We start from the raw sequence: 25,470 nt of genomic DNA, 5'->3' as shown, positions 1-25,470 counted from the left end.
TCAACAGAGAATTCTGTGCAAAACATTGGCCAGAGTCCGCCGTCAAATTATTACGCTTTCGCCCAATTTCCAATCCTGTTACTATGCAGCACGCGATTGCTTTACCCAAGGTTAAAAATATTTTAATAATCGTGTTTGAAACAACATTGTTTTATCTTTATCAAGATACGTGTCATCGTTTGCCAACACCGAAACGTCAAACTCAAAATCTTGAACCAATGTTATCGGTATGTCAACATTTCGTTTTAGAATATCGTATTTAAGAACAGATATGTACACACTCGTGAGTGATCATCAGAAATGATTTATTCTGTCACTGAATTTATTTATAAACGCCTCTTTGATTTTATAAAAATGAGGATCGAGGCACCGGTCATTAGCGACCAGCGTGATAACAAACGCGTTAGTAATTTAGTGTCGGGGAAAGAAGTGTGGCTAATCGAGGAGTTTAAAAACCGCTGGCGATAGCGTAATATTTACTATTCGTCGAATTCGTTGCACGAGACGCACGTCATTGTTGTTATTTACGAACGTCGAGTGCATCGGTGGACAGTTTGACGGAAATGGAGCGCGCGAACTCGAGTTCCCGTGTGCGGCGTGCTCGTTGTTTTCGCGACACGCAACAGAGCACCGTGGCGTCTGCCGTCTGCGACGTAGAACGGCCAATGTTTTCGACACGAGATGATGTTTCTCGGGCCAGTGGACGGCCATTTTTAAAAGGAAACCAAGGCTCTTTGGTAGCAGCGCTCTCTGTCACTTATGTAATCCAAAGTTAGCGCGCGCGCCGCGTCGAGAGAGCGAGGAGGTACAGGAGAGAGAGAGAGAGAGAGAGAGAGAGAGGAGAGAGGAGAGAGCACGAGAGTGGAACGACGGAACAGCAGAGCGAGGGCTTCTCGCGTCAAAGAGGATGACGAATCGTGACAAAGTTTTTCGACGATCAACCCGTAACATTTTCCACCCCTGCTCTCTCACCCCGGGCATTTAAGTCACCTAGACGATGACGTGGCTAACCACGTGACGTCATCGGTGAACGCTTTTATCGGGCGAAAAAGGAACGAGATTTATCGTGCTAGGGCAGAGATAAGCAACGAGAAATGGAAATCCCCGGAACGTGGAACAAGTAAAATATTCGAACGTTTCGATCGATCGGACCACGGTTTCTTTTCCCCGTGACGAGAATAGCACCGTGTCAAATTCGCCTTCGATGCATTCGTAGAATTATTTTCGTCCGTGATACCATATAACAAGATTTATTTCACGGACGGGGGCGGACCGTTGAAACGTCGCAGAACCGAACTGCCTATTAATTCCCGGCTCGCTAAACGTCTCGAGTTTTCCCAATCGAGCCGAACGTTCAACGACTCGAGAACGAACGAACGAGATTTGCAAATCTTTGCAACTACGATATTTGCCTGCGTTGTTTTCCACGTGGATAACACGTTATTCCGGTAGATTCGTAAGTGGGTCTTATATAGGTAGGAACATGAATCATACCTTGGCACGAGCGTACACTCGACTCGAAACGACACGTTCCGTTGTTGTTGTTGTATCGTAGGATCTTACTTGCGTACAAAAGGCACTTGAAATACGGTAGAAAAGGCAATAGACAAGGAAATCGCGTGTCCCGTAAACAGACGTGCACCATCGGACGGAAAAGCGCGGCTAAGGTAATCGAGTGCTCGGATACCAAGGAAGAAAAAAAAATGGCGGCACGTGGTATGACGAAATCGTGATATCTTGCGAACGTCGGTCTTGAACATGGCTGCCGACAGACGTTTTTACGCGCGAGCATCTGTCGATAATTTCCTAGGATTACCGAGAATGCTCGACTGGTAAGCTCCGCGTCGCACCGATGACCGTGCATGTCACACGTTTACGTATGCGGCTCGGTATTTATATCGAGCAAAATCTAGTTTCGTCCGGAGTCGTCGGTCTTCCTGAAGTAAAGTAAACAGCGCAAAACGATCGCCTCGAATACGCTATCCAAAGTATAATTCGCCATGAAACGCGAGAAGTTTAAATTTCCCACCGTGTATCGGCCATGAAAGTCGCGTCATACTTTCTCCGATAGCTCTGTCGGGAAAATACCAGAATCCACGCGACGAGGCGAGAAAAAAAACTGTACGCACGGTTCTTTTTCGCCTCCTCGTGGAAAACGTCCGTCGTCGCGTCGGGGAGATATTTAATTGGACGTTTATACGAGCAAACAAAACGGAAAGCTCTCGAGGAGGATAAACGGTAGTAAATGCTCACCGTGCGTTCAGGAACGTACGAGTCGACCGATCGTCGCAATATCCAAAAATAATCCTGAGTAAAAGTTGTCACTAGAACAGCGATCACTAATATCACCAGAAATACCGATAACGGGTCGACGGCACGCCGATGGCGACGCGAGGTTCACGACGCGTGAAAACATTCTCATTCTTTCGTCGGGGAACAGGCGGAACACGATTCCGAAACCGATCAGCGTTCGAAACGCACGAGAGGAGCGGCTAATCCAGAAGCGCGCGCTCCCGCTCGTGGAACCATGCCGTGCAACGACTCACCACGAATGATTAAAAGGCACGTACACACTTCTCGACGTAAACACCTTAATTCCCGTTCGATCCGGATCGAACGAATCAAGTTATCATCGACGGTGGAACAACGGCGAAACACGCCAGGCAACGCGCGAAGAAATTTGAGAAAGAACGGGAAACCGCGCGAGGACGCAACAACTGCGACAAATTGCACACCGATCGCGACGAGTCTCCTTGACGCGACAACATTCTTTGTTTACTTGCACTGGTCGACGGGCACACGCGGCGGGCGACTGCTCTTGCTCGTTCTCCTCGGAATTCGGCCGAGGGTCGCGACACTCGTAATCCAATTTGTTTACATCGCAGCAGCCGTGTTCCAAGTTGGTTATGCGCGGCGACAGCGACGGCGACGACAACGACGACGACGATGTCCGAGGCTAACGACGATTCACGAAACGGCGACGACGTAGCGCAAGTGTGCACGAGACGATCGTCGACGAGAAACTGGCACCTTCCGGTCGAGACGAGGAGAGGGAGAGCCGAAGGAGCGAGATAGACGGCAGAGATACACAGAGGCGCGCGCGTATGCAGGCCGAGAGCAGTAGGTACGCGACAGACGCGTACGTGTGCGCGCACCGTCGTACCGAGAGTGCGGGAACGAGAGAGAGAGAAGGGAAATCGCGACACTAGCGACCACGGGGGCGACTCTCCTCCGCACACGCTCTTTTGCCGCAAAAGCTCGCTATGCGCTACGAGCACGAGAAAAAAAGTACGCACCGATTCTCTGTCTACGGACCACCACCCTCTCCGCCCCCTCCTCCGCCATCCGCTACCTGACTCTTCTCTCGCTCCGTCGTTTGTTTCACTCTCATCCTCTCTCGTGCCTCTTCGTGTACGTGTGTACGCGCGCGCATGTACTACCCGGTTAAGTGTGTAGAAAACTCGGTATGCGTGCACGCGAGACAGAAACCGAGCGAGACCGACAGAGACGGGGCAAGGATTGCCGAGAGAGACGGAACCCTGGAGGAGAAGCAAGGAGCGGAGGAGTGAGACAGAGGAGTGGGAGATTATCAAAATGGCCGCGCGCGCAACCTACTCTCCACCTCCTACTCCTCCAGCACCGCCGCCTATTCCTACGATACTATTCCTCCTCTTCGGTCGACCGACACGCCGCCTCGCGCGGAAACCGCCAGGCGCATTGCCGCACGATCATAATAGCAATGGACTACCGTGACACTCGTTACGCCGATGCAAAGAGTCCCTTACTGTTTGCGAACCTCGTTCCTGACACGCGTCGCCCACGCATCGGCGGGAAAACGACGCCGAGCGTGCGCGAACCGACCGCTATGAGAGAAATTTGACAATTTTCGATCTGGCTGGCGATGAAAGTGCTCATCTCTTAACGCTAGAGCTACCAGTCGAATTGCAGTATTTCAGATGACTTTTCAGCAGAGGGAACCAAGATCGATTTTGTATCAAGTCTCCGTTCCACACCGATAGTTACAGTATTCATTAATGTCATTCATTGGCAATAAACTCGATTAATGTTTAAATCGTCGGTCACCAGTGGCCACCGTAACAGTCAACGTGTTAAATTGAACGCGGTTTTGCCGTTCTCGTTTCCACTCCGTTATTTACAATCGTTTGGATCCTCGTAATTGTACTCAATTTGCAAACAATTCTCGATGAATCGACACGCGCGATGTTTCGGTTTTCATTTCATATCAAACAATACCACCGATCGTTGTTATTTCACAGGGTTTTCGGGTACCAAAGGATCGCGTGGAGACGTTTAAATCGATAGAAATGAAAATTTTCTTTGCGACCAAAACTCTCTCTATACAAAGTTAATGTTGACAGCAATACGGTTCCCTGTTTTTTGTAAACGAATAAATAATTAATTTAAAGTTAGCCGGAATGAAACGGTGGTTAACGAAGCCGCAGACGAGGCACATATAGCGTTTAAATCGCTTTGACATTCAAAACGACCGTTCCCGCGTTTAACTAATTTCCAGACAAAGGGCGTTACATCGGTCGGACTAAACCCGCGCCAAGCCGGTTTTCGGAGGAAATTGGCATATTAATTTCCGATACGTTTCACGACATAAAAGCCACGCACGCTGGAAAGCCCCCCCTTCCCATCGAACCTTTATGGGGATTTTTATCGACGTGCTTCGAAATCCCTTTCTACGCTCCTCCTCCTCCGCCTTGTCCTCCCACGAGGGCACGCGCCATCGGTGCTCACCGTTTAAAATAATATTCCGGAACCGGGGGATATCGAATTTAATTTGATCCGTCGCGATGACCGTGTAAACCGTGGAATAATCGCAGGGGGGCCCGCCTCTGCACGGAGTAATTAAAGAAAGAAGCCGCCACCGGTATCTGGGTTATCGCGAAAACACATCGAACGAATTAACCCGTTGCTGGTCGCCGGTTCCCGCTCTCGACGGCGACGACGACCACCGCCGGAGCCATCAAAAGCTGCCGTCCGTCAATCACTCCGCGCTAAATTGGCACGTCGGGGAAATCCCACCGACTCCGCCATTCACGTCGTCCAACCGGAGTGCACCGATCGACTGCTTGGCTATCCTGACCTACGACACCCTCGACCGTGTTGTTCTCCGAAGAGACCGGGACCCCGGGATTGACCGAGGAAAAATTGCGAAGAAAAAGAACCGGCTTGTTTGTCTTTTCCCCGACTCTGCTCCGAGACTCCTCCTTCGCTCTCCTACGTTCTTCTCCGATCGATTCTACTTCGAGTTTCGAGATTTATTTACGCTAGAACGGCGGGAGTTATTGGAGTACGTTTGCACGAAACGGGAACAAACCGTTCATTTGTATAATTCGCTGTTTGCGTCTGTCGGGGGAAGAACCCGAATTAACTTTTCGAAACCACCGCGAGCTCCTTCTATTATTTATTGGACGAACGAAACAAGATGGATCCCGATATATACCCCGTGGTCGAAGTTAGAATTATCGAGATCGCGAGCCAATTATTTCGAAGCGATCTTTTTCTGAAACGAAAGCCAATGGTATTGGTATGAAAACATATTTATCCTATCGATTCCTCCGGTCGATGCCCTCGGAATAAATGTTCAAGAATTTAAAGTAGCTACTGAATATTGTATAAACAGTGTAATTAACGTTGCAATTATAGAAGCGAAATTCTTGAACGAGGGTCTTAATGGTCGAACTTTCGGTCGAGTTCGCTGATGAATTTGACGAGAGATCTCTACGGGCGGAGATTCGTAGTCGGTAGACGCGAAATTCGAGTAAATGCAACGCGAGTAACGCGGATGTCAGCGAAATCATGGACCTTCTGAAAACGCAACTGCCGCGAAAGTGTCGTGTGCTCGTCGTCGGTTTCATAGAACTAAAACTCACGGAATGACAGTGGCCCGTGGAACGAGAAAGATAATGCGTGCATCGCATTCGCGGCGGCGGACAAGACGTATGAGCTTGGAATACGCGAAATGCTGGGAACGCCGACGATGTTCGATCCGGCTCGGATCGCAAACAAAAGTAGAAAATGCACGATGCACTTTTCCTTTCGATCTCACTATCGCCCCCCCTGATCGTTACATAGCGAAGAGTTGCCTGAAATCTCTTCAATTTTTTTCTTCTTTAATTAACAAGTATAAACTCAAATCCAAGTACGACCGATGTAATTGTACCTTATAAAAATGTAAGAATACAGTTTTTTTTCTCTCTACGTGTTTACGTTTCTATCAAGATAGCTCGGCCCGTGGAATGTTTTACATTTATTTTATGCATATATTACACTCATTAAAGAGATCGAATCGATATTTTTCTGCAAGTTATTACGATTAGTAAATCGCAACGGTACGATTAATGACCCCGTGTTCAACACGTTGGCTACCACTCGTCCAGCTTATCGCGGTGGTTACGCGGACACGCATCCAACTTATCATTTACGTTACACATTTATTCCCGTTGGAAGTCCTCGTCACAGACGCGCAACACCGACGATTTGTCATTTTGTGGCGCCTGAAACAACACGGCCGATATTTTCCCGTTAAAAACGAAGAAACGAACGCTTGCGTCGGGCGTGGATACTCCGTCTTAAATAGACCCGGCTAGGATTCGCCGCGAAACAGGAAAACAAAGACAAAGTACGCGAATACGATTTTGGCAAACGTCGTCCGCGTCTTTCACCGGACCCTTAAAGCTCGCTCTTCGCGATCGTCGCGTGTTTCTTTCCACCCGTCCATCTCGTGGGAGAGATTCGGGATAATTATAGTCGTCGAAACCTAGATGTTAGTCAGTGGATTATTTTTAACGTCGCCTCGACGGCGAAACGTACTCGGATTTTCTTCCGAGAGCCGAAGCTCTACAATTTCTTCGACGATCGCGCGCACGCCTCGACCTTGAATTTAACCAGGTAATTCAATAGATTCGCGACTGATATCTATCCAATAAAGTTTCCGTGTGCACGCTTTCGCGCCGGGCAAGCGCGGCAAAACACGTACATTTCGATCCGTCGACGACAAACCGCTCGTGTACTTCGACGCCCGACGTCGTCGCAGCTTTTTTATAATTAGATCTCGGAGGGACCGGGAGGGGGGTGTAGTCCGCCACGGATACCGGGAAATTGTACAGTCGCTAGAGCTCGGGGAAACAATTCTAGCGACAGAGAAAGAAGACGGCAAGCCGAGCGTAACTACAGGCAAGTTTACCAATTAGTTCGCACCAGATATTCAGCGTCGAGGACATTTTCATGCCGCGGGCGCGGTTCACCGATCCGACGAAAGAGGAGCAACACGCGAGGTTGCGTTCCATTGGCCCAGATAAGACCAGACGCGTCCTCTTCTCGGCCTCTTGGCTTCTTAAAGCTCGCCCGCTCTTTCCACGCTCGTACAAAGAGACGCTTCTTTCTCGCCCCGAAAGGAAACCTCTCTCGGTGTTATTGCGATTTCGACACGAGAGACTGGGAACGTAATTACGATAAGAAAATACCGGCAGCTTTCGGGGGCTACGCTTCGAGGAAGTCACTCGGAATCGTGACGAGACAGGGAAGCCGAGAAAATCCCAACAATGCTGGCAGAAAAATAGCTCGTACGGTCTCCTATGGAGCAAAGTAGCTTTGGCAATGTGGGTTCCAAATTAATGATAAAGAGAAGAGGAACGACGCGTGAACGGGGGATGGTGACGGTTGTGTGAGAGTGGCTGGGGCAACGATAGCGGCGTAAATTCGTAAAATCCGAGGAACGGGCGTATTCAAAGGGAAATCAGACGATAACGAAGGAGGGATAGCCCGTGAGAATCGGAGGGAGGAAGGTGGCATACGGCAAAGGGAACCACAGGCGTTTGGTTCTTTTTTCGCGTCGGGCCATTTCCTGTCTGTTGCCATCCTTCCTTTCGACCGAGGATATGGAATCTCCCGATGACCTACTCCGCAGCCGGCGTCCGTCCTTCTCCTACTCTTTCAGGCTCGAGCCTAGAAAGGGGCCTCGAAGGTGAGGCGAACGGAAGAGATCTGATTCGCGTGCGGAGCCGATATCGAGCGAAGGGAGGGGATCACGAAATTCCGTGCTACGGAACAAAACGCGACTTTACGGAACACGGAATCGAACGACCATCGCTCCGGAGCTGACTCACCTTCGCTCGAAACTTCTCTTCTCCGCCGGTGTCCACTTCCCGACCGACGGAACCGCGGAAAACGCTAAGCGTCCGATTAGAACAATCGACCGATTGTTCCAACTTCATCCACGAACTACCTCGGCGAGCGGTTCAATGCCGAGTAACTCGTGCTAATTAGAAGCGCAAAGTCGAAACGGAAATTGAGATTTAAACGACTGCCCGGCGACCGGGGCTTCCGAAACGACCGACATTCTCGCCCAAATACCCTCCAGCGATCTCGATCTATTCGCAAGAAACGAGACGATGTAACCGTGCTACGATTTTCAGTACAGAACAGAACTAAATTCAGATCCTGCTGAACCGTTCTGCGTACAATGTTAGATATAACTCGTTGTTTTACTTAATGGGGGATCGACGAGTCAATCTTATGTCAATTCCTCGAGTAATCGATTGTACGAACTACCGAAAGATGTTCCATTAGGTGTACGTTGCATGCGATTTATTCATCGTCCCGTTTAGCAGCCAGACAGTTCTGGAACGAACAATTTACCAACGGATGGATAGGTCCTGCAGGACCTATTGCCTGTTTAAATCCGGTGGGATTTTTATTTTCGCTCGAAGGTTTCTTCGGTTTTAGGCGCAAGTGTTCCGGACAGTTCAAGGCACGCTTTGTTATTCGCGTTCGAACGCAACTCGGTCCCAATATCCTCGAGTTGTAAAACGACTCGAAAAATTAATTTTTAAGTCTCCATAACCTTTGCACATCGTCGCGAATTTCTTTGCCCAGACTGTCTCGACATAGGACCGTAAAGGGTTAAAAATAAACGAGTTATCCAGGTGACCTGTCCCGAGCGCTCCACCCTGTATATGCACACTTTATTATATTTTATAGCTCGTGATATGGACCGACATGAATCTAAAAACTATGTACAAGGTAACTCGAAAGCATGGTTTAAACGGATAATTATTGTTCCAAAGATACGAATGATGTATATTTATTCCGAAGATGAGTCAACGCTTGTCGGTCGAAATTTCGCAATTAAAATAACTGGAGACCGATAAAGAGATTTATTTCGCAACGGTTAAAAATATTAAAAGAGAAAATGAAAGTAAAAAGCTATTTATACAAAGACGTAGATGGTACGAGAGCTGACAAAACTTCGCGTACTAAAAAAAGACGGACAAAGTCTGACTAAATTTGACGCGTCTATTTCAAACAATCCATATACGTTTACTGAAACTTTCCCCTGCAGGTTTGATCGACTGTTTCCCTCGTGAAAAACCCCCAATGAGAAAAGACGGTCGATCGTAAACGCGCGTGTAAAACCTCCGATAATCCTCTTCGTATATGGGTTGCTTCGGAGGGGGAAACTTTGTCGCATTCGATTCTAATCTCGATTCAGTATCACGACGTACGAGACAAAAAAGAGGGACTCGTCGAAACGCGTATAATAAAGCGAAGGAAAATGATTAATAAATGCCTCTTTGTCACAGATTCTCAGCCGTGATTCGACGATAAGAACAAATTTTCCATCCCTGCGACGATTAATCGGTTGCCGACCTTTCGCGCGTCCCGATTGCACCGTAAACTTCGTTCGAAAGCGATAAGCGGACTTCGGTAGTGGCCGGAATTTCGCTGACACGCTTTGTCGTCCCCGACGACGTCGACTTCTGTATCTGCTCTCGGTAAAGTAGTATCGAACTTGCGAAACGCCGCGGAAAGACGAGAAGCGAGGGGGGGCGGTGCAACCGGAACACGAACCGAGGGAAATTGCAAGAGGTTGCACGGAGGGGGGGGAGGGAAGGGACGAAAAGAGGAACCTGTATCACCGACGGAAAAAGAAGGCACGCGTTTGTCTCCGACATTCCCGTGTAACCCGACCGGTAAAGCGATAGTTTACCGGCTGCGACGAATCGGAGATTCGACCGCGAGGGGAACTCCACGCGCCCGATCACGCTTCGACACTGATCGAGAGCGTATTATCGTTCTTCCTCCTAAAACATTCGTTTCCCCGACCCTTCGCGGTCCGAGAAAGTTTCAAATGGAATAGAATTCCGGAGCATTCTACTTTTCCAATTGAATATCTAACGAGGTGCACGATTTGTCGAGTTATAATAGAAAATGATACGCGTAGGGGGAAGCCGGAAGACGAAAGGCGGAAGACGCGACGGTTCTTTCGAAAGATTCGCGATACCTGGGTTACCCTCGAAATCTGCCTCCCCCTGGAGTGCTTCCTCCGCCCGGCTATTTATAAACGATAGGGGCCGTTATCGCGGTATCGGCAGACGTGCGCGTTATGCGTTATCGACTGGATATCATCCTCGCAACACGAGCTGTTACGACCAGCCTCGTTTTATGGTTAAGTGCACTCGTTGCGCTCACACGTGCCACGCGGGAACACGGGAACCTACACGACTCCTGCCCGGAGACGAGCAACATTTTACACTCGTAGGCGTTACGGATAAACCAATAAGATCAACGGTTCGATTTCCATCCTATCCGTGGCGAAACATTTTACGCTATCGTCGTGTAAACAATAAATATTAGCCACCTGCAGCCCCGTAGATAAACGCGGGAGCGTAACAGGAACAAGAAAATCTTTTTTCTGCCTATCTAAATTGCGCGTTAACAGCATCGTGAAGTTTCCACCCGGATAACAAATTTATCTTTGGACGATCGAGATAAATATTAGGCTCGATCCGACATTTATTTACTTGCGTAACGTTGCTCAAAGTTACGAGTCTTATCTAAATATATTTCCTTTAATATCCAAGATCGGCTGGCTAATAATAGAAGAGATTTATGTTTTTTTAATCTGGCCGGCTATCGATACAGTTTTTCGAAGAAGGCCAAGGATCGAAAACATCGCTGCTGCTAATTATACGTCACGCTAGATAGAAACAACCGTTCCTCGGTGCGATTTTCCACGCGTGGACGCGATTACAGCTGGGATCGGGCACCGCGCCAATTTTCACCGACCAACGACGATCGCTTAGCCACGATCCAAGCGTTTCGCTGTATCGACTGATCCCCCCGAGATAATCGCTCGACGACGATGAATTCGTTGACCGAGTTATTAAAGGCGACTCGGAATCAAAGGATCGCCCCTCTACACGAGTACCATAAACTGCATCGTAAAGACCCCCCAAGACAATTGCTAAACATATAATCATCACGAACGAAGAGACTTTGACCGTAGACACAGTTTCGTTTACCATTCGAGGGACAATAAGAACTGGCTACGGTTCGAAACGATGGAATACAAGTCTGGGTTAACGACGAGAGCCCTTTTCCGACCATAAAACGACCCTGACTTTGAGGTGTAGAAAAATAAGCGGAGAAGCCAAGGGTTCGGGAGACCGGGGGGTCCCGGAGTCGGGGTTCATCGTACACGTTTCAGAACGACGATGTAAATCCAGGCGCCCGAGAGTCTTAAAAAAGTTTCTACGATCTTCTGGAAGACGATCGCGGGCACCTATTAAACGCAGATAAGAACTTATCTAATTGCTCGCGCAGACGCAATTAAGGGAGCCGCTATTAACCGACGCGGATTTACCATCTCGTTGAAAGTATCGTTAATTTCGACGAGTAAACAGGTTTCGATGCGGGCGATCGCCCCGCGCGACGACGAGCATGTATTGTATTTTTTACCAGAGCGGTGGTCAGCCCTAAACCGTTTTATCGGCCGTTTTTACACACTCGTAACTTCTTATTCCGAGAGTCGATCCGGGGAAACCGAACTCCGCGCGGCGATAAGTTTCCTACGGCCAAACTGTTGCGCGCCTCCCGTTTCCGGCGCTGGCGCTCCTCTCCGTCCCGCTGTTTCCCTTTCGATTCAGATACCGATTTCACCGGGACCCTTATTCCCATTAGACCGTATCGACCGCCGATAGTTACGTTCATGGAACGAGAATCGGGACAACGCCGGGGGAATTCGCGAGTGGACGAGGACGACATTACAATAATGGTTCTTGAATCGAAACCTCCTTCAAGGCGGTGGAACCGTGCCATTTAAAAAACAACTCACGCGCCGTCCTTTTGTTCGAAAGATAAAGCCGACTCCGAGGCCCGACGATATACCGCTGTGTCGAAACATCAACTGGCGTCGAATTTCGCCTTAGCTGTACGAAAAGAGACGCGCGCCAACCCTGGAGGGACGTTCTCGTCTTACGAATCGTTGCTGGTATCGCGGTCGACCTCGACTACCCATTTTCTTCCTCCCCCCGTTATGTCTTTCCGATTATATCCTCGCGCGGTGTACGAGCACGCGTATCGATTCCGGGACCAAATATCCGGCGTTGCGCGCGACGCGATTCCAAGTGTCTGCCGAGTTTACAACGGGCGAAGGTCGCCCGTGTCACGGTCTCCTCGTTCAATGGCCGCGTTACCTGAAACGCAAATCGAGGGGGGGGGGAGGGGACTTAAGCCGCCAGGTAACGCGCGACCAAACGTTCTCCTCGCAGGTAATCTAGTGCGTCCTACGGTCGCTAAATTGTCCAGGTTGGGAAACCCCTTCCCCCCTCGAGCCATTAACTCCTCGAAAAGTTTTTATGTCTCGTTTCAACAGGTTCCACGCGCAATTTAATTATTGCTACTTATACCATTGTATGCGTTCTCTTGCTCCAGCAATTTGGAAACCCAATTGTTCGAAGCTTCCAATTCTAAAACGAAGAAGAGGCTAAGGGAAGAGGATTACGATTTCGAAAAGGGTCCAACCCATATTTCGGGGAAGTAAATTTAAAAGAGCAAAGTTAAAAGACATCGTTCAACGACGGAGGGTCTTTTAACCGATTCGGATCCATTCTAAGCCCCCTAAGAATCATCGTTGAAAGCCAGGCGCGCCATTGGGATCCCGCGGTCCTTTCGACAAAATTTCGCCTCGATACGATCGATCTCGGTGGTTCGAATGGACGAACCAGCCGGACGTTAACCCTCTCTCGTTCTGGGTCGTTTCTTAGTTTCATCTCCTTTGCCTCCCGATTCCCGTCCAGGCTCCCCGTCTTGTAACGTAATATCGCCAAGTGCAAGCAGAACGAGTTCATAAAACTGCCTTTTGCCGCTCCGCGCTACCGACGCGAAATCATGTAAACACGTGTACCGCCATTTTATTTTCTCTCCGTCGAGTTTCGCGCGCTCGACGATCGTAAATTTCCAACGACTTTCGGGCAGATCGAACGCCAACTATTTTTATGAAAGTTCGACGAAGAGAAAAGAAACAAATCGTCGAATATATTAGCCGGAGTTCCGCAAAGTGGACATCCTTTTTTCCAGGGAACATCGATCGTGGTATATAAATACCTAAACGTAGAATGGATTTATAAATAATTCCACAACAGGAAGTCATACGGTTTATTATATTCCATCAACGTCCAGCGTTCAACTATTTCGAAATAGAATTTCGCGTCAACTTTCCAAAGCAAATAACGATTAATCGGCTAAAATATTAACCGAGTTCGATCGCCGGCGGCGCGGCCGGTAATTACGGTATAATCGGTGAAAAGCGAACGCGGTTATTTGTTCCTCGGTTATTCTAAAAGGTAACACGGCGATCGCGAACTCGCCACCTTGAACTTTACCGCCGAAAGTACGAGGGGAACAGTCAAGGAGATCGCGTGACAGAGCAAATTATAACTTCGGGACGCTTCAAAATTCAATGCCCTCGATTAATTTTCACTTGGGAAACGAATCGATTATTCCCCGCAAATTGCCGCAAAACTCTCGACGACCGGAATTTCCACACGACCGTATGCAAATTGAACGAACGTATTAGCCCAAACGGAAGAAAACGAACGTTTACGACTCGCCTGCGAAGTCATTCGCCCGGAGAAAACGCCGCGCTAATGTTCTGCTACCAACAGTTATTAAAACGCTCTGATATCGCCCCGAGACATTTTGCTTTCAGCGTCGATAAATACGATAAAACGATTTCGGAATTACAAAATTGTCCCAGACTTTAACGGTCAAATTTTACGCGAAATCATTTTCGCTTTCCCGCTCGATTTCTAGCGTGTAAAAGACTCTCCGAGGCAATTGGACCGAAGAATGTGAAAGTAGGAAGATTATCGAAGTCGCGACGATTCGAGGATTATTATGTGGCGGAGCTGCTGTAAATTTTACGATCGTGTAAAAATAGATCCGCGGTTCTTGGAAATGTTTGATAGAAACGCGTTCGAAACGAAAGAAGGACTATCGGGGAAATAATCGACGCGGCAGCAAAGTGCAAATTGGCATCCGTGCAAATATGAGTTTACCATGGCAGAGTTAGACGATCAAAGGGATTCCAGCGCAAACATCGAACGCACCTAATCACCTGCGGTTGCCTACGAGCGATCCTTTCGACGAGGCGCGGTACCGGGCCCCGGTAAATGATACTTGATCGAACGGTCCCGATCCGGTAATTAAATAAAATAATTCTATCGTAAACACAGGAGATCCTCCGTGACCGTTATACAATTTCGTTCGTTGATGCGTCCGGGGGATTATCGGAGGCGAGAGCCCCGCGCGAGCAAACACGTACCGAATAAAAGAGACCAGGAAGGGTAGGAAAAACGGGGGTTGCCGGCGAGAGAGGAACGGACGAGATTAATACGGCGTATCGGAAGTCATTAGCACGTGAAAAATCGACGCGCCTCGAACACACTTCCCTCGCCCGGTAGTTTTTCCCCCGTTGGCCGTGAACGACTTTGATTCCGTTATTCCCAGTGAATCCGACTAATGACGACAGAAAGGATTCATCCGGCGGGGATCGTCAAACGATTTCGGGGGCACGGAGATTTTTTCCCGCGGCGGCGTTAAAACGCACGGTTTCCGGTAGCATAGGCGGGGATCGATTACGCAACGTCCTCGATCGCGGCACGGCATTCAAAACTTTTCGGGGAAAGCATTTCCCCGGCTGTGTTTTCCGCGCTTTTATTCGTTCCTCTCTGCGGCGAGGCGAATTCACCGGAATCGCTACGAATCAACGACGTTGTCATCGAGACAAAGGGAATAGCTCGATTCGATAAACATTTTTTTCGTCGTCTCTTTTTGCCGAGCTGCGCGCGCGACCAACGAAAAAGAAGCACCCGACCGACGGAAAAATCGCGCGCGATTTTTGTTCGTTTTTTCCCCGTTTTCCAAACGGGACACGGACGACGTTCTCTATCGTCGATGGAAGGCGCGCTCTCGCGGCGAGCGTTCGCGCCGAGTATCAATTGCGCTTCGAACGACCGATCCAATTAAAACATTATGCATCGCGTCGCACGAGACGGCCACGGCGTACAAGGATAACGAGACTCGCGTCGCGCAGTCGGGGATCCCGCCGTGGGAAAAATACGGGAGGAAATCCGAGCGAGAGAGAAAAAAAAAAACGCGTCTCTCAAAGGAATCGTCGATTCTAAATAATCAACTGGGGGATTCTTGGTTCCCGAAGAGGCTCGATCCAAGATCGATCTGGCCGTAATTAACGACGACGGACGGTCGTTTGGAATTTCTTCTTTATAATTAGACGCGATCTCTGACTACGTTGGCGGGGTTTTGTACCCTCTAAAAAGAGATAACAGTAATTTAAAATTTGTCTCGGTGCCTATTTTTATAATCTTTCCATCGGGGGGGAAAAAGGAAGCGAGAGGAGGTTCCGCGAGGCGATAGAGAACCGGGCTCGACTTTCGCTCGACGGCGCGATATCGGAAAATTGACCGCTTTTAGGAAGAAATAAAAGCACCGGGGAGCGTTAGCTTTAATAAATAACCGATTCCGAGGGCAGGCGACACCACGGTCGGAGGTTAATCGACGGAGAAGAATTGGGATGAAGGTATTTCGAGCGTGTAGCGGCCACACACGGTCGCTCACCCTCGTCGACGACGTTCCAGAACGGAAGTTGGAACTTCTTCTCTACCCCTTTGTCGTTCTGAATCGCGGGGCGACGAGGTGTTGTTTATTACGGAGCCGCCTTTCGCTATTCTCCGATTATAGACCAGACCTCCCTTTCCCTCTCAGGGTCGAGCAACGGCGCACCTGGTTAGGAGGTAAACGAACTGAGATAAGGTAACGCTGAGAAACCTTAGAAATCGCGGAAGACCCCGACAGCTTAACCTTGGCTAACGATCGCCCGGGCAAGGATGTTCTCCGTCCTCGATATCAACTCCTAGCGAACAGGAGGGCCAAGATAGCGAACAGTGTTACTCGGTTTCACGATTATGCTCCAGATGCGGGGGTCATGGTACGCGTTTCACCCCTTCGCGACGCCCGAAGAGTCGCAAGAATTCGACCGAAACTGTGTTCCGGGAGGATCGTTTCAAAGTTCGTAAACTGCTTAAAATCTGCCTCGGTATTTTCTTGGTTTCGCGGTGAAAAATCCTGTGACGCGTACTATCGATAGATCGCGTTCTCAAAGGGCAGATTTCAATCGGTCGGATCGACCGAACTTCCAAAGAAAAATTGCATTTATTTTACGAAACAATTAGAGGCTGAAAGTTTCGTTCGAGAAGATCGCGCGATAAATCTGGGTTTTGTTCGTGGTATGCTCTCGTGATTACAGTCCATAAAGGACACGGGGCGACCGGTTTCGTAGGAAACGCGACCAAGAAATCAGTGTTGAACTCTTTCAAACGTTTTGTGCTTGACATAGTGCGAAGACCAAATTACCGTTGCACGCTCAACACGCGGAATAACCAGCGATGCTATTAAATTCTGCCGTAATCCTTTCCGCGAAACCGAGTGCTTTCGCAGCGGCGCGGAAGATGTTACTATAATGGTCCGTAAAACTAGAGATAGGATCTATAAATATCCCAAAGACACCGGGGTAAATTCACCTGTAAAAATCGCGTGGTATCGTTGATCGTTAAAAAGGACCGGAATTAAAATATTGAATCAAAGTTCGCGGACGATCGGCGTTCGTTTTAACGAGCATCAAATTTTTTCCGCGTTGTTACGAGGAATTTGATGCTGGCGGCGCGCAACGGCCGGCAAAAAGAGGTGTTAACGTTGCGGCCAAAGGTAAAAAAAAATAAAAGAAAAAAAACGAGGGGAGGGGACGAGAAAAACGAAGGTTTTTCGGGTTTCAAAAAGTTTTCGAGCATCCCTCGGTGAACCTGAAATTCCGTGACGGCATCGGGGGCCGCGTTAAACATTTCCGACGAAATAATCCCCGGGGCGTCGCGTGTCGAACGATTCGATTCCCGTCGACAAATGCGTCGGGACCGTCAATCGATGCATCGTTATTTCTCGCGGTGGACGATGTCGACGAATTTAAACCGCATTAATTAGTAGCTCGATCGATAATGACAAGGGACGATAATTATGATCGCGGAGGGCCGTGGAGTGGAGAGCTCGCAAAATGCTGAGAGACGGCTGTCGGGTAACAAGGGGTTTCGTCGATGAAACGTAGTAATATCGATTTCACAGAGGCCGACGGAGCGCGAGACGATTTCAGCTAGCTGGTTGAAAACGCTCGACAAACGATAAACCACGTGCTGCAACCCACTGTACCCACAGTGTACTCCAACACCGACGACTCAAAGGTTACGGGTTCTCCGCAGTATTGACCTTCGACCCGAGCGCGCACCGGAAACTACCAGAACCGACGCTTCCTGAAAATCCACCCACGTGCAATCAGCCCACCTCGCCTTCGCGCAACCACCCCTTCGAGCCGTATCCTCCACCGCCTCTCGGAATCCAAACGAAATTGCGTGGGATAAAAGTTCCATCCGCTCCGAACATCAACCGCCAGATTCTCGCGTGATTTCCTTGTTGTATTGAAAAATGTACGCTTTTAAGTACGCGATGGTTAAACATTGGCCTCGCAATGGAAACACAGGAAGAAAACTAAGGGACACGGTATTCTCCGCCCTCGACGCGGTGGAAAAACTATAGTCGTTCAACGACTGGCTCGAGTAAATAAAATATCATAATCATCGTCGCGGTGTAACGCATCGTCGAATCGATAGAACAACGTCGCGCGTTCAATCTGTCTACTTCCCTGCCAGTCGTGTTTCCTTTTGCTTTATTCTCCCCCAACCCCGTCTCTGCATAAAAAGGGGAAAATCGTACGCTACGATTCCCATTACGGATTCACGGAACAAAATACGCGGCGCTCCGGGAGAGTTTTACCGATCGCGTTCCCACGGACTCTCGATAATTCTTCGGGATCGGTATTAGTTGCTCGAGAATAAAATTTGCGCGGCTCTGACCGTGAGGTGTAAGGGGTTGACGATTAATTTGGCGCAGAAATTTGGAGGGTCGAGCATTCGGACGATGCTCGGGTAATATTCGAACGGAGGGAGAAGCGTCGAGACGTTCGACAAACAAATAATTCAACGGGAAGTCGCAGCTGCAGTGGGTAGCGTACAGCAAAATATAGTATCAAAGAGCAGAGTAGACAAGGTAATGGTAGCTTTGAGCTCCTGAAATTGCAAACGACGAGGACAACGCCTGTACGGTCAAGGCGGCCTTTATCAAAACGGGTTGTCAGGTACAGCCTTTATCGTCGAGTTATCGGGGGAGTCGAGACGGCCAAGGAACATAGGAAATCGAGACGGAAAGAGACCGACCCGCCACTCGGACGGAAAGTTCTGACGGGCACACGCGCGCGTTTTCCCCTCTGTGTACCGTGTGTGCAACGAGTGTATCGAAACAGACGGAGGGATAATTGCCAGCGTACGAGTAACCACTCCAAAATAAGACGGATTTTATCCCGGTGAATCAACGTCCACGAGACAACGGATCGAACCGACGACAAAGAGAACTTGGACGCGACTCGACGGGGAACGTGGCTGCAAACGATCGCTTGCTCGACGTCGATCCAAACGATGCCTCGCTGGACTCTATTAATAATAACAACGCCCACAAATAGAACCGCCGCTGATCGCGTCGAAGTTTATCTCGAGCGAACCGGTTTCTCCACGAATCCCAAGACCTCGCGAACCGTAATTATTCCTTACGCGAACTTGAGAAAAAACCTGGCAAACTATTTTCTCGCGCCTTTAACACGCGTCTCGAGCGCGCTGGGGTTAACGTTGCAACGTCCGAATTCCAGTTTCGGTTAAAGTAATATTTGTTGTGCGATCTAGTTTCCATGACACTCGACGTACACATAGAACGTGACGCTCTCGTCGAGACGATTTTTTGTTTATTGTGTCAGCGGCGTGGACGCCGTCTCCGAGGGAATGTGTGTTATCATCTTGCGTGCGAACGAATCGTTCTAGCATTAAGTGATATATTAACCCTGGAAAGACCGAGCCACGAACCGTCGCGTTGGGAAAAAAACAACAACAGAGGGGCGCTAACTCGTCGAACCCACCCACGCTTTTCGCGTTTCTCGTTGGAAAACAACCTTTAAATCGGAGCTACTCCGTCGTTTTCCGAGACTTGTATATTTAATAAATTACTTTGTTTTCTAACCAGTGGGGGATCTTTCCGTTCAAATAATAACAACGAAGCAACGCGTAAAGACTGTTATTCCGGGTAGGTCTCTAGGTGAAAAAAGTGCAACGGGTATCGGACATTCCTAGCTCTTCCTCCACCTTGTAACCTTAATCGCGCGTCGCTTGTTTATACGAGCTATTACGCCATCTCTCAACAATAGCTAGGAACTTCTCGAACAAGCCGATAATATTGGAAAAGCTATTACGTCGGCGAAGTTGCGATAATTTGACGCGTCGAGGAAAACTTATTCTCGGTTGTTCGTAAACTCCGGAAGAACCGAAGGGTAGCACGGTCGCCGAGGAAATCATCGACTGGCGGCGATTCCGCCACGGGGGGAGGGAGGGAGGGAGGAGGGGGGAAGCAGGCACGCGGGATCAGGTTTTGTCTCGTAAATCTGTTCCTAGGAGGAGGCGGCCCGTGGACGTAATCATTGATACGGAGGCCGTAATTTTTCCGCTAACAGGTCTATTATCAATATCGTCCAACATCCGATAGGTCTGTTACGATCGAACGTATTAATCACCTAACGCGATTACCCCGTTAAATAGCTGGTCTCGATGGTCGCGATAAACATCGATCTCGCCACGGGTAACCGGCCGGTCGATTTTCAACGTTATCCTCGCGCGATCGATAACTTTTCCCGTCTATCGTCCCTGTCGTTCCTGTCGTCGCAGTCCGGCGAGCACGCGAACAGAAGGGGAACGTAATAGCACGCTGTACCCCGATGTACATACGCAATTTCACGATCGTTCGCGCTGCATTTACGGCCCTACGGCCGGACAATAAAAGTCGTAGGTGTTGCTCGTCCCTCGAGAAGTCGGGGAGAACCTCGCGGACGGTTAATTATACGACGATTCGCGACAATGTTCGCCCCTCGACGACTACTTTTCGCCTATCGATTGTTCCCCCCGGTAAAACGCCAAGGAATCGAACAAACTCGAACTCCGGTGTTGGTTCGCGCACGAACGATGTTTATGTTCCCCGACATCGGTGTTTGCATATACAAAAGCATGGAACGCAGCCGTGGTAAGCGTCCGAGGCGCGTTACACCGCATTACAAATCGCGCGGAAACACGGCCGCGCACGCACGCCGCGCAACGCGCCGCCAACACGAACACGCCGGACGATATTGCCGATGCGTGCCCTCCTCGGACAAACTCGATCTCGCCCTCTCTCTCTCCCGCCCACGATCGTTTCCTCTGCTCGCCTCGTCACCTGCCTTTTCTAAACGCGACCACCGCCGCCGCGACTCCCGGCTCTTTGCGATTCCGTGTCCGTCTTCGTCGCACGGAATTCCCCCAGACGCGACGACAATGGCGCGCGGCTTCGGTAATTGTCTTCGCTCGACGCGCCACGGTCTCTACCGTTAACGGGGAATCCGAGACTTCTTCGGAGACACCGACGATATTTCACGGAATACTTGAACCGCGCGGGAACAAATTCCAACGCAACCGGGGGCAAATTTTGTATCGAATCGATCCGTCGACCCGTCCCCGAGACACTTACTCGAAAATTCCTATTTCCCCGGGAGTTTTAAATATCATTTTTACGCGCGGACGATGGCGAACCGCTGCCCCGCTCGAGAGATAGAAAATACGCAGGGGTCACGCGTGGCCTCGGGCGACTAATTGATTTTATTCCGAACAGCGTATTCGCACTCGGCCGGATCGTATTGGGATAATCAATGACCTCGAGTATAATACGCGAGCCAAGTAAACGAACGAATAAATATGCAATTAAAATTTTCCACGCGATGCATCGTTTTTCGACAAACACTCGCTCGTTTAGCTAACGAACAACATCCGCAAAGCGTTCCGAACGTTAAAATTAAACGCGTACAACGATGGACGATTTACTTTTTTACGGGTACAAGTTTAAGGTCAAATGCAACGTTTCTATGATTCGGAGAAGGAATAAAATAAACGATGGCCACGGGTTAACGATGATAAATGTCCCGTGTCCTCTTAAACAAAACACCGACGCGTTTTGTAGAGGTGAGAAAGTAGCATCGAATTATAGAGGCGGTGCTTGAAATTAGACGAACGAACGAAGGAGATGCGTTTCGCGGGAGTTACATTGTCGCCCGAGGAACGATCGAGATTGAATTAGATCGCGAGGTCGATAGACCGGTATTTGCGATAATGGGAGGAAGGATTTTATGGACGCGGCGTCTTCCCTCGATAGCCGAAGGAGATCGACTCTAAACACGTACGAGGCTCCGGGTTGGCTGTTAGCGTACGGGGTGAATAAGCAATAAAATCAAGCGTGGAACGGAGCTCGTTTTCTGCATACTTTATGTCCTCCGCGCCGGACCGCTAGGCATTTGCCGCATACTTCAAGTGTTCTAAAGGTATGCGCGAGTTTTAGATCGGTTCCTGAATGCGCTTCGCTGTAGGTGCCACGTGGTGGATAGAGAACCGCCGCCGTGTGTACGCACGGACGACAAACGTTTCTCAATTTAATACCGTAATTCCATCATCGATCCATCGGGCGCTGGAGAGTTGGTCGAAATAAAAAAATCCGCTGACCTATACGGAATTTCGAAGCCAAGTGAAATTCTGATCGAGAGGGGCCCTCTCTCTGTTATATTCGATAACAGCCTGGAAAGTAAAAGCGCCCCGGAGTTGCGCTACTCGTAAACGCCCTTTGACCCGACGTATACAAAACTCCAAGAGCAGAAACGGGGTTCTATCGCGGGCGACAATTTAAATTCGCGCGAGCCCGGTTTCCCAACAAAGTAACTCGCCGTCGTGCGGGAAAACGGGAACGCGTCAGAATTTGTCGGACGTTGGAAAAACTCGTTGGCTGTCCGGCCAGGCGCGTACACCCAAGTCGCTGCTAATAAGCGATAATTGATTTCGGATCGTTCGCGGCGTACGTTGCGAACCGGCGTACGCGCGCACGTCGCGTCGAACAAGATCTACGCGGGAATAGTTCTGCCATTAAAGATCCTAATTAGCGGTCCCTTCGTTAGAGACTCGGCTGACGCGTTTCAGCGAAACCAACACCGCCTACAGTAACGAACAAAAGTATCCGCGCGCCGTTATCGCGACAAAGTTTATCGACAGACTCTCGTCGTGTCTTCGAAAAAGACAGAATATTTATCGTTAAAAAATCTGGCTGTTGCGTTTGTAAAGTGCAGGTTTATCGAAAAATCTCTGTGATCCGGTTTTATAAGCACTCGTATCCTAAACACTGTGCCGCGCTATAATGCACGAGCTACGACTCGGCGTTCCGAACTCGAACCAGTCTATAAGAATAATAGCGATCCGAGCGTTCGCGAGGCGTCACCGAAAACTCTTTGGAACTTCGATCGGGAACTATGTACATACCTCCGTAGTAACTTGAAGAATTTACGGTTGTAAATGTCAACGATTCCCCCGACTAGAGCGGCTCTCAAACACGCGGCGATCCATAAAACAAAACGTCGTTCCCGCTAAGCAACGTTTGCTCGATTACGCGAACGGTAATTGCCGGCGTGTAATTTCAAATAGAGGCGGCGGGACGTGGCGTTCGTAATTTGTTTCCCGATTTGTTTCGATATAATACGCCGTGAAACGAGCTCGGATCGTTGCTCTCCCTTTCGCGCGGAGTTTCGATTATTTACGCGAATCCTCTCGGAAGTCAATTAATAATAGAACGAACAACGACAGCCAGGCGTCGATCACCTTCTCCTACGCTCGTAATTACTGCACTATTTATATTTATCGACGTTTTGCGCGCCGGTCTCTGATCTTTGCTTTACCCGTTTCCCGATTGTTACGGATTCGGTGTAAAATCACTTTACGAACGGGCGAATACATTGTGGAAAATTCTCCAAGAACCTCCGCTTTCTTATTTGATACTAAAAAGACGTGTATTCGCAAGTATAATTATTAAAAAGTAAATTGTGAAAGCGATTCCGTAAAAAGGCTTTCCCCGCCACTGATTAATTCAGCAACGAAAAGGTTAAACTCGACGGTGCGAACGTGAGAAACTGTCCTCTTGTCGCGGAGATATTACGTTACCAAGAGATTCGACTGCAAACAATCTCCTTCAACAGTAATATATCTATTTATTATTTTAGATAGAGCTGTGTACGTAGCAAATCGAATGAAAACCAATTTGTTCTACGAGACACATACTTCTATTCTAGCTTTCCACCCACTCTATGACTCTGAGCTCCTTATCGGACTGACTCGACCTTTCCTAACGCCCAAAAACCCCCATATGCATTCTGAGGATACTCTCCGGCTGGCACGTTGCGTTTTCGAGCGATATCCTAATCTAAACACTTGCTCGATCCCTCCAAACACTCGTCGTTCGCGGCCAGCCGCACGATCCCAAATATTTCACGCCGCAAATTAACGAAACGATTCTCGAGCAAGAAGAACGAAGAACAGACTTCGAAACCGACCAACTAACGCCGGAGTGGACGTGTTCTGTCCGCGATTTTCTTCGTCTAATTCGTATTCTCTCCCTCGTTCCCTTCGTAATTTAGCAACCTACGCAACCCAGTCTGACAGTCGGATCGTCGACGACGAGGATCAAGTATTTGGAGCGTTCTCCTCGCTTCTCGACTTCGAGTCTCGAATTCCTCGCGTCGTGCTTCGTCTCCTACCGTCGACGCTTCGCGCCGCGACGCCATCCCGAGGAGGAGGAACGACGCGTTTCTTTCGTCTCGCCTTCCTACTGCCACTTGGCTCGCCAACGCGATTCCTGACACGATTCGATCGGCTACCAACAACCAGCGCGATCATTTCTCTGACCCGAATCGACGCGACCGATACCGATCGACCAAATTTTTCTAACACGCGACCTGATAAAAACAGACCTTGTACTAGCTACCTCCAACCCTTTAACGGTCTAAAAACCGTACAATTTGTACGACTGTAATTTTTCAGAAAGCGAAATCTGTGGTACGATGTAATATTTCTTACAAAGGGGAAGGTGACGATGGGAGTGTCCTTTTGTGGTCAGTTCCTTGGAAAACACTACCTTCCTTCGCGAAATGTCTCGACGTGGATGCGTTTCCAGATATTATTTATTGCACGTAGTTATCGCTCGGTCCACCGAGCGATTTCTAACAATAGCGTAGAGATAAATTAAGTAGGACTAGATGCTCCGCTAAAAATAGCCATCACCGTCGGAAGATGGAATCGTCCGTGAATTTATCAGAGTCAATCCCACGATGCATCGTGACTCCGATAAAGCGCGAAATTGTTACGTGGTCGATTCCACGGAACATTCCATATTTCGCAAATCGTACGATACAACGTCACGTAAGCAAAGGATTTTGTTCAACGTCTCTCGAGAATCTCGATAACTCTCGTACAAACGTATCTATCGTAATAAGTAAAAAAATAATTTATTAAAAAGTAACAGAGTCTGCTTGTAAAGATTCGAAGAATGCATGCATCGGAATGGCTGTCGAAAAGTGTGTATACGAAGCTAGTATCGTTAAGGGTAGGTAGGTGCAGTGTGATGACGAAGGGGTTTACACCGTAACCGAGAGCTTCGACAAGATAGGTGGATTTAATGTAGAGGGTCAGCCATCCGATCGTTCGATTAGTTCGACCGAAAAACATTTAGCAGCAAAGAGTTACAAAGAAAACTATAAGCGATATTGATACCGTAACACGAGCATCAACCACCGTCGAGATCGATAAACAAGGCGTCAATCTTCTGACTCATCCCCCCATAATCGCGTCATTTTACCACCACGACGTGTACCCGCTTCTGCATTCAGTGACGTAGCCGCGAATCCAAATCCCCCGTCCAACAGGAAATTCACTGACACCCACCGATCGGCGCAACCCCTATTTACGGTGAACGACGTCGTACAGCGTTAAACGTGCCACTTTCAACGACACGCACCCTGTATCCTCTAATGAAACGGAATAACGATGGGCGGCCGAAATAAATCGTAAGATCGAGGCGAGGGGTTGGTCGCCCTGGCGACGAACC

The 25,470-nt window shown here is 49.0% G+C and overlaps 1 protein-coding gene across 7 annotated transcripts in view; it reads right to left on the bottom strand.

Moving 5' to 3' along the window:
* Positions 1–25,470, bottom strand: part of LOC122398052 (AF4/FMR2 family member lilli) — a 145,688-nt gene that overhangs the window by 87,756 nt on the left and 32,462 nt on the right. Inside the window, exon 1 of one of the 7 annotated variants that reach the window (XM_043397667.1) lies at positions 2,254–4,386. The exons of 4 other annotated variants lie outside the window; for them this stretch is intronic. The gene's annotated coding sequence lies outside the window, so the exon portion shown is untranslated. Of the gene's footprint in view, positions 1–1,494; positions 2,213–2,253; positions 4,387–25,470 lie in introns of those variants that run through there. 2 more of the 7 variants (XM_043397670.1, XM_043397671.1) reach the window with 2 other exon arrangements.

Source organism: Colletes gigas, unplaced genomic scaffold (genome assembly GCF_013123115.1).
Source record: "Colletes gigas isolate AHSC1104 unplaced genomic scaffold, ASM1312311v1 Colletes_gigas_Sc00010, whole genome shotgun sequence".
NCBI classification, from domain to species: domain Eukaryota; kingdom Metazoa; phylum Arthropoda; class Insecta; order Hymenoptera; family Colletidae; genus Colletes; species Colletes gigas.
This window is presented reverse-complemented; position numbering and strand designations above follow the sequence as displayed.